At 38.6% G+C, this 22,217-nt stretch overlaps 1 protein-coding gene across 5 annotated transcripts in view; it reads right to left on the bottom strand.

Annotated features, from left to right (window-relative positions):
* Positions 1–22,217, bottom strand: part of KCNN2 (potassium calcium-activated channel subfamily N member 2) — a 461,444-nt gene that overhangs the window by 284,923 nt on the left and 154,304 nt on the right. Inside the window, exon 1 of one of the 5 annotated variants that reach the window (XM_032335386.1) lies at positions 6,979–7,096. The exons of the other annotated variants lie outside the window; for them this stretch is intronic. The gene's annotated coding sequence lies outside the window, so the exon portion shown is untranslated. Of the gene's footprint in view, positions 1–6,978; positions 7,097–22,217 lie in introns of those variants that run through there. 5 annotated transcript variants of the gene reach the window in all.

The raw sequence follows: 22,217 nt of genomic DNA, 5'->3' as shown, positions 1-22,217 counted from the left end.
ACACTGAGATAAACAATCTATCTGATAAAGAGTCAAAGTAATAAAAGTGGTCCCTGAACTCAGGAGAGTGAGTGGACACATTGATAACTCAACAAAGAATTTGGTTATTAAAAAAAAATAACTCATCAGAGATGAAAAATATGGTAATGGAAAAAAAAACCACACTAGAAATAATCAATAGCAGGTTAGAGGATGCAGAAGAAAAGGTGAGTGATCTGGAAAATAGGATAGTGGAAATCACCCAAGATGAACAACAACAGCAACAACAACAACAAAAGGATTTTAAAAAATGAGGATAGTTTAAGTGATCTCTGGAACAATGACTGTACTAATATTCATATTACAGGGGTCCCAGTAGAAGAGGAAAGAGAAAAAAGCAAAAACTTGTTTGAGGAATCAATAACTAAAGACTTCCCCACCCTGAAGAGGGAAACATACATCAAGGTCCAGTAAGTACAGAGAGCCCCAAACAAGATGAACAGAAGGAGATCCAGACCAAGATACATAATAATTAAGATGACAAAACTTAATTATAAAGAGAATTTTTAAAGCAGCAAGAGAAAAAAAAAAACAGTTATAGACAAGGGAAGCCCCTTAAGGTTACCAGCTGGTTTTTCAGCAGAAACTTAGCTGGCCAAAGGGAGTGACATAATCTATTCAAAGTGGAGAAAGGAAAAAAAAAAAATCTCCCAAGAACACTCTACTGGGCATGATTATCATTGAAAACCAAAGAGATGAAGAGTTTTCCAGACAAACAAAAGTTAAAGGAGCTCATCACCAACAGCTTTACAAGAAATATTAAAGGGACTTCTTTAAGCAAGAAAAAAAAAAAAGCCATAACTAGAAGAAAATTATGTGGGGGGAGAAAAGATCTCTTGGTAAAAGCAAACAGAGAGTAAAGGTAGTAGATCAACCACTTTAAAGCTAGTATGAAGTTTAAAAGACAAGAGTAATACAATCAGTTTTATCTATAAGTAGTTAAGGAATATGCAAAATAAAAAGATGCAAAATTTGATGTCAAAACATAAAACCCTGGAGGAAGAGTTAAAATGTGGTGCTTTTAGAATGTGCTCAAACTTAAGGGACCATTGACTTAAAATTGACTGCTATCTACATAAGGTGTTATTTATACATGAATATCACTGGTAACTTCAAACTGAAAACCTACATAAAATACATTAAAAAAATGAAAAGAAAGAAATCCAAACATACCACTAAAAAAAAGGCATCAATCTCAAGAGAAAAGAGGAAGAAAAGAACTATGAAAACAACCAGGAAATAATTAACAAAATGGTAATAAGTATATACCTACCAATAATTACTTTTAAATGCAAAATGAAGGGCCCCTGGGTGGCTCAGTCAGTTAAGCATCTGCCCTCAGCTCAGGTCATGATCTCATGGTCCTGGGATCGAGCCCCTATTTGGGCTCCCTGCTCAGTGGGGAGCCTGCTTCTATCTCTCCTCCCCATTCATACTCTCTCTATCTCCCCCTCTCTCTCTCAAATAAATAAAGAAAATCTTCAAAATAAAATAATATGCAAATTGACTAAATGCTCTAATCAAAAAGAGAAAGGGTGACTGAACATGTAAAACAAGAACCAAAATTGTTACATTTGCAGATGACATGATATTATATACAAAAACCCTGAGATTCCATTACAAATCTATTAGAATAAATTCAGTAAAATTGCAGAGTACAAAATTAACATACAGAAATCTTTTGTGTTTCTGTATACTGATAACCAACTACCAGAAAGAGAAATTGAGAAAATTATCCCATTTATAATTGCATCAAAAACAATATAATACCTAGAAATATATTTAACCAAGGGGATAAAAGACCTGAGCTCTGAAAACTTTACCATGATGAAAACAATTAAAGATGACTCAAATAAATGAAATATATACCATGTTCATGAATTAAAAGAATATCCTTGAAATAGCTGTACTACCCAAAGCAACCTAAAGGGCCAAAGCAATCCTTATCAAAAATATTAATAGCAGGGTTGCCTGGGTGGTTCAGTGCATTAAAGCCTCTTCCTTTGGCTCAGGTCATGACCCCAAGGTACTGGGATCGAATCCCACATCGGGCTCTCCACTCAGCAGGGAGCCTGCTTCCCTCCCCGCTCTCTGCCTGTCTCTCTGCCTGTTTGTAATCTCTGTCTGTCAAGTAAATAAATAAAATCTTTATTAAAAAAATCAATAGCATTTTCCTTTTTTTAAGATTTATTTATTTGAGAGAGAGAGAGAGAGAGAGAGAAAGCACGAGTTGGTAGAGGGCTAGAGGGAGACAGAAAAGAAGAGAGAATCTCCAGCAGATGCCCCGAGCACAGAGCCTGATGTGGGACTCAATCTCACAACTCCAAGATCATGACCTGAGCAGAAACCAAGAGTTAGGCACCTAACCACTTGAGCCACCCAAGCAGCCTGGGAAAATACCAATAATATTTTTCACAGGACTAGGACAAAATAATCCTAAAATTAAAATTAAAATCCTAAGATTAAAATTGTATGGAACAACAAAAAAGTCCTGAATAGCCAAAAGGAATATTAAGAAAGAAGAACAAAGCTGGAGGTATCAGGCTTCCAGATTCCAAGCTATAGACACATGAAAACAGACATATAGATCATGAAATAAACGCATGTTTATATGGCAAATTAATCTATAACAAAGGAGATAAGGATATACAATGGGTGAAAGACAATCTGGTCCATAAATGCTGTTGGGAAAATCGGACAGCTACATGCAACAGAATGAACTTGATCTTCTTTCTTATACTGTACACAAAACCTCAAAATGGATTAAAGACCTAAATTTAAGAATTGAAATCATAAACCTCCTAAACAAAAACATCAGTAGCTAATTCTTGGACATCAGTCTTTGGACGTATCTCCTCAGGCAGACAACAAAAACTAAAATAAATACACCAAACTAAAAAGCTTTTGCACACTGAAGCAAACCATCAACATAATGAAGAGGAAATCTAGTGAATGGGAAAAGATATTTGCAGACAACATATCCAATAAAGGGTTAATGTCCAGACTCTATAAAGAACTCCTATAACTGAACACCAAAAAACAATCAATCTAATTAAAAAATGGGGAGAAGGCATGACTAAACATTTTTCCAAAGAAGACCTAAAGATGGCCCACATACACCTGAAAAGATGTTCACCATCCTTGATCATCAAGGCAATGCAAATCAAAATCACAATGAGCTATCCACTTCATACCTGTCAGGATGGCTACAATCAAAACCAGAAGAATCAATTAAGTGTTGGTGAGGACGAGGAAAAAAAGGTACTCTCATGTACTATCGGTGGGAACACAAACTGCTGCAGTCACTGTGGAAAACAGTCTGGAGGTTCCTCAAAATATAAAAAATATGATCCACTAATTCCCCTACTGGGTAGGGGACTAACCTGAAAACACTAATCTGAAAAGATATATGCAGCTCTCTGTTTATGTAGCATTGCTTACAATAGCCAAATTTTGGAAGCATCCCAAGGGTCCATCCATAGATGGGTTGATAAAATATACACACCCATACACACAATGGAATATATTCAGCCATAAAAAAGAATGAAATCTTGGGACGCCTGGGTGGCTCAGTTGGTTAAGCAGCTGCCTTCGGCTCAGGTCATGATCCCAGCGTCCTGGGATCGAGTCCCGCATCGGGCTCCTTGCTCGGCAGGGAGCCTGCTTCTCCCTCTGCCTCTGCCTGCCATTCTGTCTGCCTGTGCTTGCTCTCGCCCTCTCTCTCTCTGATAAATAAATAAAATCTTAAAAAAAAAAAAAGAATGAAATCTTGCCATTTGCAATGATGTGGATGGAGCTAGAGAGTAGAGTGCTAAGTGAAACCAATCAGTCAAAGACGAGTACCGTCTGATTTCACTCATATCTGGAATTGAAGAACTGAGACAAACGAAGGAAATGGACTTTTAACCAGAATGTTCTCCCTAGCCAAACTATCAACGAAAGATCTGTGTAAAACAAAGGTCTTTCAGGAATGCAAATTATAAAACAAATCCTCCCATAAACTCTTAAGCTCTTTCCTAGTTACTTGCTGTAAGATGTGCTAAGAAAAAAAGAAATTAACCAAGAAACAGGGAGACATCGTTTCTGGAGGCAATCCTGGAGGAAGATGAAGAGTTGGCAGTGTGGATTTTAAATCACCCTGAATTACCCCTAACGAAAGATTAAACAGGATAAATTAAGCAAGACTAATGGAAAACACCTATGGCAAAACTCAGTTGCAGTGCAGCATCCCCTTACATCACCAAGTATGACAGTGGGGAGAAAAAAAACCCTGAACAACAAGACTCAGATTTTATCAACAAGGTGGGATGACGCATTTGGAGTAGGGCAGCGGAAACAAAGGACTTCTGATGGTCTTCTGGCTATAAAACCTAAACACATATAAATTTTCTGCTGGATTCCTAGTCTCAATTTAGTTAACAATATCTTCTCTCTGCCCCTTTCCCCTAGAGTCTAATTTCAAGGAATATCCTTTCATTCCCAGGAACACATTAAAGGCAATTATTAGGCTTACCCTACTTTTTGTAAATTCACCTAGTGTTCCCGCCCATTGTTAACAAGTTATATATCTGCCGTATTAGAGCGTATTGCCTTTACGTATGCTACTACCTCCCGTAACTCAAGGGCATTTGTATAATTTACTAAGTCAGAAAAGTTTTGAGAGTTAAGGGACCATTATTAATTAGGCCCGGGCAAGACATATAAACTGGGCTTTACTGGCAAATTAGCATATGGGATCACCCTATTTATAGCCATTAAGTCTTGCTGTTTTAAGTGCATGTCTATTTCGTGCTTGTCCCCTGTCCTGACCCTGGTATGTCTAGTCATTCTCATCTTCTAACACCTACTGTCTACTCAATTCTGCAGGAAGAGCTCATGATGGCAATATATCTGAGTCTCTGTGCATTCGTGGACATTCTATCCAGCTTTTAAACTTAAAGTTCAGGTAGAATGAAGATAAAATGTGTTTCATGTTTTCTTTCATTAGTAAAATTCCTATAGCAGCTTTATTGAGATAATTCACACACGGCACAATTCACCAAAGCTTATAGTTCGCTGCTTTTGAGTATATTCACAAGGTTGTTCAACGATCACCCCAATTTTAGAACATTTTCATCACGACAACAGAAGTCTTGTCCCCAATATGCATCACTGTCCCTTTCCCCTCAACATTTCCAGCCCTACGCAACCACTCTTTTCTGTCTCTATAGATTTACCTGTGATGGGCATGCCACAGAAATGGAATCATGTACTATACGGTTTTCAGACTGTCTTCGGACTTTTACTTAGCACACTTTTTTCAAGATTTAACAATGTTAAACAGCATGTATCAGCATTTCATTCCTTTCTATGGCTGAGTAATATTCCATGGTATATGTAGGATAAAATAAGCATAATTAACACCTGATTCAAAATAAAAACTGACAAAAATTCATAAGAAATGGTTCAAACGAAATTTTTCTCTATCAACATTGTCCTTGTTATTGTTATCACATTATGTATATGGCATATACTTAACATCTTATAAATATTTAATAAATGTATATAACATAATATAATTGCATTTACTATTTTAAGAAGAAATATCTTATCCTTTATTTAATGCAAAATCCTTGAATACTTATTTTAATACAAATTCAACACTTAATTGCATTAAAATGTTGGGAACTTTATGAAACCAACCACAAATATGGTTAGCAATATGGCTGAGTAATAAGCCTTGTTCAAGGTCCAGGCATAGACACAAGTGGTAAGGATAGAAATGTGGCTCATGGAATTTTCTTCTGTCTGCAAAGGAAATACTTTCAATAAAATCGTATCTTAGTATACCAATCACTGTAACACCTTAATCATTACTGTTTTTCCAGAGCAAAGGAACTTAGTGAACAAAGCACTGAGGGCCTAGGTTTCTAATTAAGAAATGGCTACAACTTTGGAGGTCAAGTGCATATGTGAGAAATAGTGAACATATTAATTCTAATAACTGAGGCATAAATTATTCACTAATAACTATCACTTTGGTATTTAGAGGCTCTTAAAATTTAAATTTAAAAATTACTGTCATATTATCATTTTTCCACTTTGGTTATATGAATACTAAAATTCATTTCAGTCAGGTATAGCAATTTTGGCAGGTATGTGAAGAAGAACATTGTTCCATGGTTATTACTTGATATACAGGTGCTCTGCAGAGTGGAACCGTTTTCAACACACACAAGATACTTAACTTCATGGAGTTTTTAGGCTAATGATGTGTGTGTAAGCCTGGCTGCTTGGAGAAGCCTCGCTACACCCAAGGAGCTTTTAAAAATGACTTGATACATGAGCTTCACCTTCAGAGCTTCTGGTTTCACTGGCCAGAGGTAGGGCCTCAGCATCAGTTTTGCAAAAGCCAGCCAGCTCATTCGAATTTGCAGCCAAGGGTTGAGAGCCACTATTCTAGAGGGATGCACAGGCTGATCAATACAGTTTAAAGCTACGGAGTTGGAGATCTAACCCTTAGACACCATCTCCATGCATTTCAATAGCACTGAAAGAAGCCAACAGAGGATGAATGGAAAGGTGGGATTGAAGGGAATTATCACTTAGGGCTCTTCATTCTCACCATGAAGTTAAAGGTAAAGGTGTCCACTGGAAGAGAAAAAAAGAAGGAAAGTTAAGAAAGAGAGCAAGGGTCTGGGCTGGTCTACCGCAAAGCTTGGGAAGGAAGATGATGCAGATACACAGTAGGAATTGAGAGCCCATGGTTCCTCATTCTCAGTGGACGATTTTACCTTAACTTCATGGAGAGAATGAAGAGCCCTAAGTGATAATTCCCTTCAATCCCACCTTTCCATCCATCCAAAAATTTAAAAATAGAGCTATCTTATTGATGAGGGAGCAGAAGGCTGGCTGAGGACAAAGCAAAAGCTGGCACCTTACACCCCCTGTTTCCCCCACCTCGGTGACATGTGTGACATCCCTCAGGCACTCCTGGCTGCCCTAAAAGAAAAACAAATAGTTAACTTGTAGAGATCACAATCCTGCAAGACAGGAGTCTCTCTCGTTTTACAAATGTCCTAGTGATTTACAACAAAGAAGTTATCCTATCAATAGCCTAACTTCCAGAGACAAGTAAATCAGTTCCTAAAGCCCTAACATTGCCCTCCCCTCCATAAAACTGAAGGAGGCTGAAGCAAAGGAAATGTAAATAAAGTTAAATTTCTTCTAAATCTAAAGCTCACTGACAAGGATGTGTGATAGGAGGAACGTGACATTCCACCAGGAAACTCCCAACTGTCTTCATGTTGGTGCCTCATTAGAGGGAAAAACAGCCTTGGTTTGACAATAACCAGGCCTCCAGCATCCTGACAGTCTTCTTTACTGTGATAGCTCTTCTGAACACCCTCTTTGTCCTCACCTACCCAACTCCTGTGTATGTAATCAGCCACTCCTCAGGATATTAGGGCAGCAGCTCTTCCTGCCCATGGGTCCTGTCCCTGTGCTTTAATAAACCACCATTTTGCACCAAAGATGTCTCAAGAATTCTTTCTTGGTCATCAGCTCTGGACCTCACCCCACCAAACCTCACCTATGTTCAAGAACTTCATCATTATGACCCAGCAATTGCACTACTGGGTATTTACCCCAAAGATACAGATGCAGTGAAAAGAAGGGCCATATGCACCCCTACTTTCAAAGCAGCAACATCCACAATTGTCAAACTGTGGAAAGAGCCAAGATGCCCTTCAACAGATGAATGGGTAAAGAAGATATGGTCTGTATATACAATGGAATATTATGTCTCCATCAGAAAGGATGACTACCCAATTTTTGTATCAACATGGATGAGACAGAAGGAGATTATGCTGAGTGAAATACGTGAAGCAGAGAAAGTCAATTATCACATGGTTTCACTTACTTGTGAAGCATAAGGAATAGCATGGAGAACATTAGGAGAAGGAAAGAAAAGTGAAGCAGGGGGATCGGAGGGAGAGACAAACCATGAGAGACCGTGGACTTCGAGAAACAAACTGAGCCTTTTAGAGGGGAGGGGGCTGGGAGGATGGGTGAGTCTGGTGGTGGGTATTAAGGAGGGCATGTACTGCATGGAACACTGGATATGGTACATAAACAATGAAACTTAGAACCCTGCATCAAAAACTAATGATGTATTTTATGATGACTAACATGACACAATAAAAATTTAAAAACACACCAAATGTCACAAAAGTATACACATCAGTATGGCTAATTTTGTGTTCTATAAAATTCACACCAATAAAAAAAAAAGAAAGTTAAAAATTAAAAAAAAAAAAAACAAACTAAGAACCCAGATGACAGAAGAAACTTTGAATTTATAGCAACCTGATTTGTAGCTAGGCTGGATTTTCTGTCCCAGATGGAAAGAAGAATGTACCTCTTACTCTACCCAGAAAGATAAGAATTATTCTCATTTTTATTTTAATCCCTGAGCCCATGGTGTGGTGTTGGTGGTATTATCTGCACAGACTCAATAAGGAACATTTAAAGACTTGGAATCCAGTGCCATCTCCAGCCTAATGAATCCCCATTGTAGATTCCTGTTCTGACACACAGTGCCTACACACCAGCCTCTTCTGGGCTTCACACATATATAAATCACTTGTGACTCAGATGGGGTTTTTCATTTAATGACTAAATTTGCTACCCCTTTGATTCTTTGTGAAAAGACATCCCAAGTCCTTTCTAGCAGGCAAATGGTGAGCCTGGGTAACTTTATTTTATTTTTATTTTTTTATTATGTTATGTCAGTCACCACTCAGTATTTCATTAGTTTTTGATGTAGTGTTCCAGGATTCATTGTTTGCGTGTAGCACCCAGTGTTCCATGCAGTCTGTGCCCTCCTTTAATGCCCATCACCGGATCAACCCATCCCCCCACCCTCCTTCCTTCTGAAACCCTCAGGTTGTTTCCTGGAGTCCGTAGTGTCTTGCGGTTTGCCTGGGTAACTTTAGAGTACTGGGTATCACTGGAGAGATGAATACCATTTAAGAGTCTGTTTTCTTTCCTAAAACTGCCCTCCAGAGGAAAACATGAGCCGACTTAATGTTCCTGAAAGTCACTCTGAGACTGTGTGTTAGAAATGTTCCTATTTGCCTTTCTTTCAAGAACAAGAAAAAGCTCCTACAATGAATTAAGAAACAGGAATGGAGCAGACATGAATGTCTCCAGACAAGAGGTATAAGAAAGACCCTGAAGATACTAAAAATCAAGGCACCGACATTTTGCTGAGAATTTACCAGTCTTTCTGCAAAGATCAAGCCATCTAATAGGTATGGGTACGGAAAGCTAGCCAACAATGCACGGCCATGGAAAACACATGCGCCATGACCAGAATCATGGAGTTCACCTTAGCCATGCACTATTTTCAATACCTCCTTCTACAGATGAGGGGGCTGACTCATATGAAAGGTAAGACCTTGTCCAAGGCAAAGTTAGCTCGTTCACTGACGAAAAAGGCTTCAGGGAGCCACATTACCTGTGGTGGTGAGAAGGTGAACGTGAGGCTCTCTGTGTGTTCAGAGAGCAGTTACTGTGGGAGGTCTCCTCGAAGACCCGGGTCATTGTGCTATACACCAAGCGGGATCTTGTCACAAGGGAGCCAGGCACAAAGACTTTCCCTCAGCTCCCACCAGGATGAGCGTCCAAGACAGAATCCACCCCAGAGGCCCACTAAATACATATTCAGCACAGGACAGCGTCTACAAAAATAGAGGGGGATATGGTGCACAAGCACGAAGATAGATCTGGCCGGGAACAGCAGAGTTTCCTCTTTCTAAGCAAGAAATCTGCAAGAAAAGGCTCAAAATCCAAAAGAGCAGCTACAGTCTTGGCTGGAGTGGAAAGACCTGTTTGAGAAGGAATAGAAAGTGAGAGAAAAAACACAGATGGGGGCAGACCTGTCTTAATCCTTGAGTCTGAGGCTGGGACCTTGTTACTCTACTCTGTGTGCAAAAGAGAAGAGGGAGGGTGTTACCAACAGCTGAAAACCATGGTGACAGGAGTATTTGAGGAGGGCTGCTGTGTGTCAGGAGAGGGAGGCCAGGGGACCAGTCAAAGAGCCACTGCCCCAGGGCTGCTGAGTTGTATTGAGGGCTGGGCCAGGCCAAGCAGGGTTATGGTCAGAAAGCAGGAGCTATCTGACTGACCTGGATCTGGGGCTGAAGAGATGTGTGTGGAAGGGAAGTAAAGGTGGGGAGAAAGAAAGGGGATTTGGAGAATGCAAGCTTGGGGCAGGAAGACAGATGGCGTCACTGAGAGAAATAATGGGTTTCGGGGGTAAGACTGCAGGAAGAAGGCAAATTTAGTTTTAGACACGTTGAATTTTGGTGTATAATCACATCAAAAATGGGAATAAGCACAGAGGGGCTGGAGATTAGGAGCTAATCTTGGAAGAAGGGGGAACGTCTTGAGAGGTCCGGACGTGGAAGTTCACGCACGGGGGGCTGATCATCCAAGTCAAAGAAATGGGTGTCTTGGTGAGGTAAGTAGGCAAACAGATTAAGAATATTCTTGTTTCAGACAGAAATGTTTACTTCATACAAATAAAAACAAAACAAACACAATCAGGGAAGCCAGATAAAAACCCAACTAACTAGCTTCTATGAGAATGACACTTGTTTTTATAAACTTTGACCTTCAAGTCTTTCCTTTAATTGAACTGTAAAGAACAGTTATGGTGGGCAATCACCAGTCAGTACTCTATTTCGTACATGAACAATCTTACTTTTTGAAAAATAACAGGACATATCTGTCCTTTTCACTCTGTCCCTTATCCAATTACCTGTAGGAGGCAGATGCCTTTGAAAAGGAATGACTTAGCTAATTTTTTAAAAACCCTTTAAGTATTATCACTTACAGCTTTTAATATACTACTGAGAGCAGGGAGAATGTGAACATTTTAAACTACTGAAAAGGAAGTATTGTTTGTGAAATAGAAGCTATCCTTAACTGAGTTACATTTAAGTCTCCATTTCATTGGGATTTAAGTAAGTCCCCATTGGTCCATTTTGGGTTTTTGTTTTTGTTTTTTTCCAAAACGAGAAATCTTCTGAAAGGTCTTGATTCTGGTGGTATGTTCTGTTTAATATTCCATTTATATTTGTGATGATCCTATTGCGTTGCTCTCCCGTACCACCCACAGTGACCAAGTCTCATTCTGTTTAACTCACACTTCTGTTCATTTTTTTATAGGTTATTTAATAGTGCATAATAAGGCAATTAGGCCACAACGCATTGCATACTTAGCAGTGCGGGAATGATCCAAAGAACACAAAATGAAGTTAATATAACATAAAAATGGCTGTGCAGCATATAAAGAAATCATATTACTGGTAAATACTTTAGTGTCATTAGAATCCACTGTAAAGCCTCTCAGCAAACTTAATATCTTTAGTGCCTTCCACATGAGGTGATTTAAACCAGACTATTTTCAAATGGGTTTTAAAACTTTTTTTTTTTTTTTGAAAAGACAGCACCTCAGGTTTAAGTGTGCTTCCTATTAGCTGTCTGTGCTGCTCAACAACCCAAAGTGAGCCCATTTTATCTCTACACAAGGACGGGCAGTGTTTTACCAAAAACACAGAAGTGGTCTATTGAATTAGAAGAAAAAACACAAAAAATCCCCTCAGGCCTTGGGCTCCGTTTAAATTTGCTCCTTGTTGCTATTCTTCAGCAGGCTGAATAGACCTGGTGTCCTGCTTAGTGGGCATCATCAGAGAATTCCGCAAACTAAGAGAAATCTTCTATGCAACTATGGCTTCAAGTGATCTCTTCTCCTGAGCTTTGGAAATTATATTAAGGACAGAACCGGCTCTGCCAAGGTAACAAATCGACTCACAATATCAGTGGATTAAAACCACAGTTTTCTGACTTTCTCACTCTGTGTGTCTAAAACCGGCAAGCCCAGAGCCCTGCTCCAAAAAGTCACCCAGGTTTCTGTGGGCTCCACTGTAACATGACCCTGCCATTTCAGAAAATGATTGAAGGGTTTGCTGTGGCAAGGAAGGCGAGCCATGAACTCTGACACCAACTTTTACTCCTACTTGTTTGGCAGGTCAGTCTAAGAAACCAAGAAGGGGATAGAAGTGTTGAACACTATGAACTGTCTTTATATCCCGGGAGATTACCTCTCTTAAAAGGCAGCTCCATGAGCTCAAAGGACTATGAGACTTGGACAAGAGACCTATCTGATTTTGGACAAGTCACTTGGTTTTCGAGGTCTAACCCTGCAAACTGAGGAACTTAGATGAGATTGTGGGAGGAGGAACATTAAGATGTTAGAACTCTGTCCTGTCACACAATGTTTATGGCTTTAGACACTGTGTTTCAATACACTTTAAGACTCAACTTATAATAATCATAATAGGTGTGATGCTAAAGCAAAATTAGATGTTAAATCCAAAGGAGCCAAAAAACTAGAAACTTTCTTCTCTTCCTCCCTCATCCACTGCTTGGAAATATCTTGCAATAGCCTTGAATAGCAGGGCAAATGTATAGTGGCTTTCCCTTCTGTTAAGATGAAATTACTTTGTTAAACATTTGTTAAGTAAGGATGCTTCCAGAGTTTGGACCCAATTAGGGTCCTCAGAAAATACAATAGAAGAGATTTATGTCTCCTTCTTATTTGAGGTACAATATATGATACTTATTATTTTTTTTTAAAGATTTTATTTATTTATTTGACAGAGAGAAATCACAAGTAGATGGAGAGGCAGGCAGAGAGAGAGAGAGGGAAGCAGGCTCCCTGACGAGCAGAGAGCCCGATGCGGGACTTGATCCCAGGACCCTGAGATCATGACCTGAGCCGAAGGCAGCGGCTTAACCCACTGAGCCACCCAGGCGCCCCAATACTTATTATTTTTTAATGTGCAAGAAATACTATAATGTCTAATCAAATAAGGATTCTTCAGTGTTTTTTGGTAGAAACTATGTATCATAAAATACTGGAGGGTGGGGCGCCTGGGTGGCTCATTGGGTTAAAGCCTTTGCCTTCGGCTCAGGTCACGATCCTGGGGTCCTGGGATGGAGCCCCATATCGGGCTCTCTGCTCAGCAGGGAGCCTGCTTCCCCCTCTGTCTCTCTGCCTGCCTCTCTGCCTGCTTGTGATCTCTGTCTGTCAAATAAATAAATAAAATCTTAAATAAAATAAAATACTGGGAATTCACAATGACAAGATAATCTTTTAGAACTCTCAGAATAAAAAAGAGAGGGATGTTCCAGGATGGTGTCTCTCTTGGTAGGTTCTCCACTTCCCACCACCATTCCTGTTGCCATTATGTGAATATGGATAAAGTGCTGTACTAGGAAATGATCAGACCTAATAGATCTAGAAAGTGGTTTCATTTGGGGCTTTATACAGTATTTGAGAATACCTCTTTCTCTGAGCCTTAATTATCCTGATCTTTGCTTGACTCTCACAACATGAGGAAAGCCCTGTGTCCAGTGAAATTAATTCTGTCATGCAAATTATTTCTGTCTTATTTTTGACCACAGGGACCATGGCTACTAGATGGAACTATAACTAGTACACTATTGCAATTATAAAACGGTACATTTTGTCTGGATTAGGAGTGATACCAGTATTAAATCCAAGTAAGAATCAGAGGCTGTTAACATGGTTGGCCTGAAATTTAATGCCATGTAACAAGACACTGCACAAGGAAACTAAAGGATGTGATGGTTTGCCTGAATAAGGTTCCAAGATACTGTCCCCAAATTGCTGTCTTCAGAAGCTCACAGACAGTAGTACATCACTGTTATATAGAAATAAGAGCAGAGTCAGTGCAATATGATCTACAATTTTTATCAGACTCAGTCTCCACATAAATCTCAATGAAGCCATCTGTGTTCATAGAATAGCTAAGAAATGGCAGACAGTGATCCCATAGAGAAGAAACTATTTATTGAATATACCTTTACAATTCCATTTCATATTATTAACACTGAAATGATCTTCTTATAAAAATAAATCATTAAACCAAAAGTGAGAGAGGAAATAGAAGGAAGCAAAAAAAATCATGGTATTTCAGAATCTTAAAAAAGGAAGGAACAGGTTTGCAAACCTCTCCCGAGAAAAACAACAATTTAACTGGTGCAAATTATAAAAAACAACCATCAATCATTCATATTCTCTGGAAATTGTCCTAAATGCATATACAGCCAATGGAGAGCTTTTCACTCAAAATAATCAACTACATCTCAGTAGAAAGAGAATCTGTGGCATTTGAGCCATGACTCAGTCCCTTATAGCAGGAAGCTCAACCCCAGGAGTATGCAGTCAAGAAGACAGGCGCTCCCTTCTCCCCACTCTCCCAGTTTGAAGCCATGGATTCACCACCAGAAAACTAGGCTTCTGGTACTTCTCACCCCCACCCCCCACAAGCTTCATGTTGCAGAAGCTCTGTTTCAGGCAGATGAAGACAACAGGACTGGGACTGTATTCCCCCACTCAGTTGCCACTGCAGGCAGAAAGTACTGGGGCTCTGATCCCCTTTTCCCACTCACCCATAGGCTGGAAGTCCCACACTGAGAAGGGCAAGATGAAAAGAAGCAAAAGGGAAAAATAGGCAATTCAGCAATGATAGTTGGAAACTTTATTACCCCAGTTCCAACAATGCGTAGAACAACCTGGCAGATGATCAACAAGGGAAAATAAGACTTGATGAATTCTATACACCAACTAGAACTAACAACTCCCTACAACACTCCACTGGACAATAAAATACATGTTCTTCTCATGCATACACAGAACATTCTCCAGAGCAGATAATATACTGAGCCATAAAACAAATCTCAATACATTAAAAATAAATGAAATAATGGAATGTATGTTTTTTTTTAAATTTTTATTTATTTATTTGACAGAGAGAGATCACAAGTAGACAGAGAGGCAGGCAGAGAGAGAGAGGAAGGGAAGCAGTCTCCCCGCCGAGCAGAGAGCCCGACGTGGGACTCGATTCCAGGACCCTAAGATCATGACCTGAGCCGAAGGCAGCAGCTTAACCCACTGAGCCACCCAGGCGCCCCGGAATGTATGTTTTTTGATCACATAGAAATGAAATCAGAAACCAATAACTGAGGGATGCCTGGGTGGCCCAGCCAGTTAAACATCTGCCTTCAGCTCAGGCCATGATCCCTGAGTCCTGCATCAGGCTCCTTGCTCAGCAGGGAGTCTGCTTCTCCCTCTTCCTTCTGCTCCCCCTGCTGTGAACTCACACTCTCTCTGGCTCTCTCCCATTCTCTGAGAGAAAGAGAGAAAGAAAGAAAAGAAAAAAGGGAGAGAGAGTGGGAGGAAGGAAGGAAGGAAGCCAAGAACTGAAGGAAATACCTGGAACTTAAATACGCTGATAACAAATTGGCCAAAGAAGAAATCACAAAGGATATTAGAAAATATTTTGAGATGAATGAAAATGAAAAAAAAAAAAAAATAACAAAACTTACAGGCTACAAAAAAATCAGGGTTCAGGGTGAAAGTTATAATGGTAAATGTCTATGTTAACAAAGAAGAAGGATTTCAATGAATAACATCTTAAGAAACTACAAAAATAAGAGCAAACCAAAAGCAAAAGAATGAAATTGGGCCTGTTCCTCACATCATACACAAAATTTAACTAAAAAATGATCACAGAGCTAAAATTGTAAGACTCTTAGAAGAAAACAAGGAGTCATCTTGGGCTAGGGTAATGGTTTCTTAAATGTGTCACCAAATACTCAAGTGACAAAAGGAAAAAAATAGGTAAATTAGACCATATGAAAATTGAAAACTTTCATACTGCACATTATGAAATGAAATAAAATTATAACCCATCAAAAATAGAAAACATTTGCACAGAGTATCTCTGATGAAGAATTTGCATTCAGAGTATATAAAGAGTTAATTGCAGCTCAATAATAAAAAAGACAGCCCAGTTTAAAAATGGGCAAAGGATCTGAACAGACATTTCTCCAAACAACTAATAAACACATGAAAATATGTTCAACATCATTCACCATCAGGGAAATGTAAATCAAAATTACAATGAGGTATTACTCCACTTCACAATGGTGGCTATAATAAAAAAGAAGAGACCACATTAAGGATTTGGGAAAAGTAGAGAAACTGAAATCCTCATATGCTGGTAGAAATGTAAAAATGATGTAGTTATATTGGTGAACAGCTTAGCAGTTCCTCAAAAGGTTAAACACAGAGATAGCATAAGACACAGACATTCTACTCCAAGGAATCAGCCCAAGGGAAAGGAAAACCTATGTTCACACAAAAACTTGTATATGTATATGAAAACTTGTATATGTATATGAAAATTCATAGTAGTATCATTCACACAAACCAAAAAGTAACCGACAAATGAATGGATACATAAAATAGGCTATATTCATACAACGGAATATTATTCAGACATAAAGGGAATGAAGTAGTGATATATGCTACAACATACATAAAGCCTGAAAATATACTAAGTGAAAGAAGTCAGTTATAAAAGACCACGTATTGTATGATTCCATTTTTATGAACTCTCCAGAAGAGACAAATCTAAAGAGACCAAAACAAATTTAGTCGTTGCCTAGAGCAGAGGGAGTTGGAGAAGGGGAAGGATGGGAAATAACTACTAATGGATATGGGTTTCCTTTAGGGAGGAAGAAAATATTCTTAAATTATATTATGAAGATGAAGGTACAACCATAAGAACCTTCTAAAAAATGCTAACTTTTAAGTGGATGAGTAATACAGCTTCTATATTATATCTCAATAAAGTTTCTTAAATTTTGAAGAAAGGAAAGTGTAGAATACTTTTTGTTCAGTATCGTCAACACACAATGTTACATTAGTTCAGGTGTACCACACAGTGATTCAACAAATCTGTATGTTACACTCTGTTCGCCAAAAGCGTAGCTGCCGTGTGTCACCATAAAATGCTATGACAATACCACCGACTGTATTATCTATGTTGTACCTTCAATTCTCATGACTTATTCATTCCATAACTGGAAGCCTGTATCTCCCAGTCCCCTTCACCTTGTCGGGACAAAGAAGATTCCATATACAATGGAATATTACTCGACTGTAAAAAGGATAAGGTCTTGCCATTTGTGACATCAGATGGACCTAGAGGGTATTATCCTAAGTGGAACAGTGACTCAGAGAAAGACCAACACCATAAGATTTCACTTATATGTGGAATCTAAAATGCAAACAAAAAGCAGAATCAAGCCTATAAATACAGAAAGCATGGTACATATTTTTATTTGCTAAATGTGTGTCTTCCTTTGCATTTATGTTTGTTAACTATGGCAATTCTAATCCAGTGGACAAAGCTAGTTAATGAAATATCCAGACAATCAGCTGGCGTTTGTAAAGGCTGGGAAGTGAGGGGAAAATATACAGACATCTAAATAAATAAATTCAGACGGAAAAGCTGGCACTGTCCATTAAAGCGATGTCATAAAAGTACACATCTTTGTTAAACATACTTCTGTATGCTGTAACATGATTTGTTTGGCTGGTAAACTCTCCAGGAGCTTTGCTAATAAGGTGTAAATGTACTGGTCAGGCTGCCCTAAGGACTCAGGTCATTGTAAATCAATAGCCTACATTCTGGCTTACATACATTAGCCTCTGTGAGCTTGGTTCAATGTGACTCCATCCCTTAGAGGCAGACACTCTCACCACATTACTAAACCAATCTGGTTAGTGTTTCACAGTTTTTCATAGTCTGAAACACTTGAAGCCATCTTCTAGGCTATGGTGAAGGGCTCAGGGAAAGCCTTTGGTGTCCTGTCGATCAGCCAGCCAGTGCCTCAGGGCTCACTGCCTACCTCCTTCAAACAAAAATGCACAGAGTTCCTAAGCTAAAAGACATTCCCCCAAATTATTTTAGAGGCTTAAGATTCCTACTTATTGTAGGCAAACACTCTAAGCCATAAATAAAGTATGGGGATGCTTTGGATGGAAAAGCAATGTCTCAAATAACAGATCGCTGCTGACAACAAAGTAAAGGATCTCAAAAAGTCATTTCTAAACTCTTCTAGCTCTTGATTTCCACCCAACTTCCAAAGACTTACAGAAGCTTTATGCCTTGTATGCTCTGAAACATACAGTTGGAATTTACAAGTAACTCAATTCATGTAAGACTATCAACAACCAGCACTGAACATTTGTAGAGTGGCAGATAATCTGCTCAGCTTCCTACATCTGTCTTGACCTGTTCTTACTGAAAGAATCAAGGACAATCCCCATGGGTATGCTTGGAACACTTCAGCCCCAGTCTGTAATATCCATAAAGACTGTCTTGCTAGCTTCATGATTTCATCCTAAAACAGTCTAGTCGCCTACTTTGAGTCAGTAACCTTGGGTTCCATAAGTACAGAAGGGGCTACAGAGAGTAATACCTCACCCCCGCTCTTCAACTATCATCCTTCTTTCATCGGTATCTAATCAAAATCACTACATGCATACAAAAGAACTGTGAACACTCCAGTCTGTCTCTGTGGTACAATATTTTTCTCTTATTTTACTTCAATTCTTATTTAATATTTCATAATTATACATGAGTAAAGATGGTTCTATTTTTAAAAATCTACATACTCATCACCCAGAATTAATAAATGTTAACATTTGACATTTACTCATTGAAAAAAATATACTAAAGCTCTAGAAGCTCATGACATATTGTTTTTTCTTATATGTCTACATTTTTAAAATTCATGTGTTAATTCACAGTGTACAAAATAGTTTTTTGTGTTTCTAAAAGTAGACAGACAATATTATACCCTACATATGTTGTGCAACTTACTCTTTGTCGCTCAAAATTTGGGGGAGCTATATCTACACTGAGTCATATAGATTAAGCTTCTTAATCTTAAACACTTCAATTATCTGAATATGCCTTACTTATTTATCTGTTCATTGACTTCATTCTTTAGAGTATAGCTGTATTGCCTTCAATCTTGAGTGGTTACAACAGAGCAGGCACAAAGAAACACAAGATCCTCTGTAACATATCTTTGTAGAAGCAAGATGGCTAGGTCATCAGGTATGAATGTCTTCAGTTTGTTTTGTGAGGCCTAACTCAGTTAATATACTGAAGTGATTAGCAGTACATGGCAGGCAACAAGCTCCTCTGAGGTATAGTGACTAGAGATGTTTTACACTTTGATGTAACTATCAATCTTGGTGGGATTTTTTGTACCTTGTGTTACAGAATTCCTTCCCCACTACAATGTTATAAAGATATTCTTCTACATTTTTTGGTTCAAATTTTGAACTTCTGCTTTTCACTTTGAGAACGGGAATTCATCTGCAATTTATTCTGTGTGCTGTGAGCTAAAATAGCAACTTATTAAAGATGAGCAATCATCACAATACTGTCTTCTCCCCAACTGATGGGCAATGGTGTCTTCATCGTATTCCAAGATTCCATGTATGTGTGGCTACTTCCTGGCATTCTATACCGTTGGGTTAAATATTCCGGTTGTTAACCTCAGTGAGCAGTCATTTCATTTATAAAATGGAGATAAAAATCATACCTGTTTCATAGGTGACTGTGAAAACTAAGGAAATTAACATACGCAGAGTGCTTAGAATAGTGCCTCATAGATAGTGAGTAAAATACATGAGTTAGCCATTGTGACCATTACTTTTAAGTGTCAGTTTGACTGGACCATGGGGTGCCCAGATAATTGGTCAAATGTTCTTCTGGATGAGTCTGTAAGGGTGCCATTGGCCAAGATGAACATCTGACTCTATTGATTGCATAAAGAAGATGCCCTTCCTCTTGTGCATGTCCTTGACCTAATCAACAGAGACCTGAATAGAAAACAAAAAGGCTGAGTAAGAAGGAACTGTCCAACTGTTGACCTGGGACACTAATTTTCTGCACTCAGGCTGCAATTCATACCATCTGCTCTCCAAATTCTTAGGCCTTTGGATGCAGAATGGAGCTACATCATTGACTCTCCCAGGTCTCCAGCTTGCTGACTGCAGATCTTGGCACTTTTCAGCCTCTACTGTTATGTGAACTAATTCATTATAATCAATCTCGATCAATCGACCCTCCTCCACTAGTTCCATTTCTCTGGAGAACCGTAAGTTTATATTACTTCCTAATTTTTTATATTGCAAGTTTTCTTTATTCTTCCAAGTTTTTCTTCACCTCCTATGAACCTCAATCTTTCCTATGACTTTTGGTATCAGCCTTTCCAATCTCTCAAAAAGGCCCTAAGGATTTCAGTCAGAAATTCACTCAGATCACAGATTCAAGAGAACTGAGATTTCACAAAACTGAGTCTGACCTCCAGACTTGCTTCTATCTCTGCCTTCCTTTGAGTCTTCTTTAATTTTTCCAATTAAATATTCCAATTTTCCACATGATGAACTGAATATAGGTTTCTAAAAGATGTATTCCCAGTTACCAGTCACCATCGCAGATGAAATTTTATTTTCCAAATTCATTTTTAATTTGTTACTATGTAGGATTCTGTCGAGTCTTATGTATGTATCTTGCATTCAACAAGCTTGCTGAATTTTTCATTACTGTTAATAATTTATTTGAGTGGGACTCTGCATGTTCTGTGTACATGCGGTTTAGACTGCAGTGTATGCCTGAACCATCTCTTTTTTTCTCTATCCTTATACATTTTTAGTATTCTTATCTTTTTTCATCAAGACTTCCAATAAAACTGTAATACTGACCCATTGTCAATATCCTAGCCTTCTAAGATACACACAAAAAAATGTATATAATATAAAGTTAAGGTTTGCCTTCACTGCCCTTAGAAAAATGCTCTAAGAAATAAGTCTGCAACCAAGTTAACTGCTCTGATCTGAAAGGATCAAGAGGGCAAAGAGTTATAGAGTGGACTGCATCCCTACGTTAGGCCCCAACATCACGGGGAGACTGAAGCCCTATCACCTTAGGTCTTTAGATTTCAACTGGTATGAATGCCAGACCTTGAACATGTACATCTCTGCATCTTAAAAGCCAGAAACTTCAACCATTTCTCCCGCCCCTGGAAAGATACATTTGCACTTCAAAGGTCAGACTGAGAATTGGAGATCCTTTCTAAATTACTCTCAAATGGGTAAAAATATATTTCCTTCCTTGTCTAAGGGGAGGAGGGTAGCTATCTCTCTCCTGTATATAGAAGGAATAAATCCACTGTTCTCCATTCTTCAGCTATGGAGTGTCAAGTCTCCTTGCGTAGGAGGTCTTCTGTGTGGCTTTACTCTGTGACCCCTAGGGAGTGGAAGGGGAAGCAGAGGTGATGGGCTTATTATTTACTATAAGGTAATGGATAATAAATCTGTCTATCATCCAGAATACCTCATAGGACATTCAGGTTACACTTAATAAACCTGGGTATTAAAAATTTACAAAGTTAATAGATTTTTCTAATGTTAAGTCACTTCTGCCTTCCTGAGACAAACCTTATTTGATAATAATATATATTTAATTTTAAACATTTTTAAAAAATTTATTTAAGTAATCTCTACACCGAGTGTGGGGCTCAAACTCACAACCCTGAAGTCAAGAGTTATATGCTCTTCCAAATGAGTCAGCCAGGTGCCTCAATTATAAACATTTTCAGTTTGGATGAAGCAACATTTTATTGAGACCTTCTGCATCAGTGTTTCTGTGGAGACCGTCTTGTGATTTTATGTCCTTATTTTATCAAGTTTGGTATTAGGGTTATAGTGGCTTTATAAATGGTTGGGTGGCTTCAGCTTCTTTTTCTCTGACATTTTGCACAGAATAAAAATCACTTCTCCCTTGGAGGATTGTTTTAATATATTCTGTAATACTACCTGTGCCTGGTGTCTTGATGGAAGTGGGGGGGGCAGGGGGCGCAAAGGGTTAACTACTGATTCTAAATCTTTAGTGCTTAGTGTTTATTTAAATCACTTTTTATCATGTATAGTTTCCCAAGAAATTGTCCACTTCATTTATGCTTTCAAAATTACTGTCATAAACTTTTATAGCAGATTCTAAGACCAATGTAATTATACTTGTGAGATTCCAACTTTGGCACATAGATATCTTCCTGGCCTTGTATTAAATTTGGTATCTGGGATCTTTCCTTTCTAGCTTTTGAACTCAGACTGATTTACTGTGTCACTGATTGGCTGACCTAATTACTTATTTACTGTTATATTTTACCCA

The sequence above is a fragment of the Mustela erminea genome, chromosome 3 (genome assembly GCF_009829155.1).
Source record: "Mustela erminea isolate mMusErm1 chromosome 3, mMusErm1.Pri, whole genome shotgun sequence".
NCBI classification, from domain to species: Eukaryota; Metazoa; Chordata; class Mammalia; order Carnivora; family Mustelidae; genus Mustela; species Mustela erminea.
Note: the sequence above shows the minus strand (reverse complement) of the source record. Positions and strands in the feature narration are given on the sequence as shown.